This window comes from Schistocerca gregaria, chromosome 5, assembly GCF_023897955.1.
Source record: "Schistocerca gregaria isolate iqSchGreg1 chromosome 5, iqSchGreg1.2, whole genome shotgun sequence".
NCBI lineage: Eukaryota > Metazoa > Arthropoda > Insecta > Orthoptera > Acrididae > Schistocerca > Schistocerca gregaria.
The window spans coordinates 613987004-613990294 of record NC_064924.1 but is presented as its reverse complement, the minus strand read 5'-3'; positions in this window follow the sequence as shown (position 1 = coordinate 613990294).

The window sequence follows — 3291 nt, the reverse complement described above, 5'->3', positions numbered from 1 at the left end:
ACTGCTGAAGGATGACATCGCTGTCGGGAAAAGAAATCAAGCATGAGGGCATGCAGATGGTTCAAGCTGTCACCGTGTCTTCGATTACTACCACAGTCCCACGCAAGCGCAGGAGAATGTCTCCCATATCATAATACTGCTCCCATTAGCCTACGGACATGGCCACTGCACGTTTCGAGCCACCGTTCACATCCGTGACGCTGTCTGTGGAGACGACCATCGACATAGTGTAGCAAAAATGTGATTCACCTGAAGAGCCGATACGTCTCCATTGATCGGCGGTCGAATCCTGATGGTCCAGTGTGCAACTGCTATCGTAATTGTGGATGTCGTTGGGTCAACATGTGATCACGTAAGAACGGTCTGTTACGGAGCTCGATGTTCAACGTGGTCTGCTACGGAGCTCCATCTTCAACAATGTACGATGAAGGGTGTCCTCCGAAACGCTTGTGGGAGGACCAGCATAGCGTTCTTTCAGCAGAGATGCCACAGATCATCATCTATCCCACTGTACATCTACATCTACATCTACATCTACATGACTACTCTGCAATTCACATTTAAGTGCTTGGCAGAGGGTTCATCGAACCACAATCATACTATTTCTCTACTATTCCACTCCCGAACAGCGAGCGGGAAAAACGAACACCTAAACCTTTCTGTTCGAGCTCTGATTTCTCTTATTTTATTTTGATGATCATTCCTACCTATGTAGGTTGGGCTCAACAAAATATTTTCGCATTCGGAAGAGAAAGTTGGTGACTGAAATTTCGTAAAAAGGTCTCGCCGCGACGAAAAACGTCTACGCTGTAATGACTTCCATCCCAACTCGTGTATCATATCTGCCACACTCTCTCCCCTATAACGCGATAATACAAAACGAGCTGCCCTTTTTTGCACCCTTTCGATGTCCTCCGTCAATCCCACCTGGTAAGGATCCCACACCGCGCAGCAATATTCTAACAGAGGACGAACGAGTGTAGTGTACGCTGTCTCTTTAGTGGACTTGTTGCATCTTCTAAGTGTCCTGCCAATGAAACGCAACCTTTGGCTCGCCTTCCCGACAATATTATCTATGTGGTCCTTCCAACTGAAGTTGTTCGTACTTTTAACACCCAAGTACCTAGTCGAATTGACAGCCTTGAGAATTATACTATTTATCGAGTAATCGAATTCCAACGGATTTCTTTTGGAACTCATGTGGATCATCTCACACTTTTCGTTATTTAGCGTCAACTGCCACCTGACACACCATGCAGCAATCTTTTCTAGATCGCTTTGCAGCTGATACTGGTCTTCGGATGACCTTACTAGACGGTAAATTACAGCATCATCTGCGAACAGTCTAAGAGAACTGCTCAGATTGTCACCCAGGTCATTTATATAGATCAGGAACAGTAGAGGTCCCAGGACGCTTCCCTGGGGAACACCTGATATCACTTCAGTTTTACTAGATGATTTGCCGTCTATTACTACGAACTGCGACCTTCCTGACAGGAAATCACGAATCCAGTCGCACAACTGAGACGATAACCCATAGCTCCGCAGCTTGATTAGAAGTCGCTTGTGAGGAACGGTGTCAAAAGCTTTCCGGAAATCTAGAAATACGGAATCAACTTGAGATCCCCTGTCGATAGCGGCCATTACTTCGTGCGAATAAAGAGCTAGCTGCGTTGCACAAGAGCGATGTTTTCTGAAGCCATGCTGATTACGTGTCAATAGATCGTTCCCTTCGAGGTGATTCATAATGTTTGAATACAGTATATGCTCCAAAACCCTACTGCAAACCGACGTCAATGATATAGACAGGCCTCCAAACCCCACGTTCTGTAAATAGTCGTGGACTTCCAGTTGTTTAGCACTTAGTGGTAGTTTCACTGTCCTTCTATCTCGTTTCGTAGATTCTCACAACGGTAGCACATGGACAGTCGACAGGCTTCGTCGTTTTCGAGTTGCTCTTTCACAGGCTTTGCGTAACAATAATCTTCAAAAAGCCGCTTATCTCAGTGGATTTTCCTATTTGCAGTTCATATCTTTGTTAGTGTGATCCCCATCTGCCTCTACTGCTCTTACGCACTTTCCAAAGTCAGCATCACGCGGCAATTGTTCTTGGGGTGGGCAGTGGTCATAATGTTCTGGCTTACTAGTGTATGTTGAGAATGATCCCCAGACCCATTCTGATACAGAACATTTTTAGATTGGTAAAAGTAAAGATAAGGCATTTGTTCTATTTATTGTTCACTGATCGAAACATGTTCTGTAATAAATCCCTTAGTTATTCTTAACAGGTCTGAAGTTTTGAAAGTAAGTCTGACACTAAACTGAAATACGTTACATAATAACAAAGAAAGCAAATTAACTGTAGTGTGATGTCAGGAAGTTTGATGAAGAGAAGTACTATGAGACCAATGATAGTGCCGAACTTTACTGCTGGTTCTGGCAGTGATATTGACACTGACAAGATAATGAATCATGGTCAGTGCAATGATTACTTCTTTAACCTATAATGAAACATTTTTCGAAACAGTGACGTCCGCTTTTGCTAGGCGATGACTGAATCAAGGATTGATTCACTAGTGAAGTTACTGGTGCCGTAACGACATTGTATTGGTTAATAAAATATGGATTTCCTTAAGGAAGAGTAAACACTGCTATTTTTGTAAACGTATGAAATTATTTCTTTGGAAGAAGACAACAGAAAAGTCGCATTATATCCCTACTAGAGGAAAAGTTTGGCCTCGCTTTGTAACTTGACGAACAAAGCAGTCTACATTACTTAACTTTTATTTGTTGTGACTGAAAGGTCAGCGAGTCACATTCAGACGTCCCGAGCGTCGTTTTACCTCTTTTATATCATAACGTGGCAGGCTATCCGAAAGTATGTTAATGGGATTGCTCCGTGTGGAGGGTGGTTAGTAACCACCTTCCACAGGGAGCACGTCCATATCTCACCACTGACTTCTAGTATCAGCCGCACGCAGTTGACGTCAACAAGTGTATGGGCCTGAAGATGACGTTGTTACAATGTTGAAACTAGTTGCCAAAATAAAATCGATACCTTAAATACAGCTGGAGGAATTTCTTCATTTTTAATACAAATTTTAATATGAAATATAACTGTTCTGTGAGACCACATTGTGGGGCGGCGGGTGGAAATTTTTTATTGTTGCCGTTCTCAACACCGGCTCTCTAACTACATGTTGGCAACCAGAAAGTGATTAGCAAAAACGTGATGCCTGTACTTAAAGTTCACTGTGCCCACTCTGATGGAGAATTAAAGTTATTGATCCT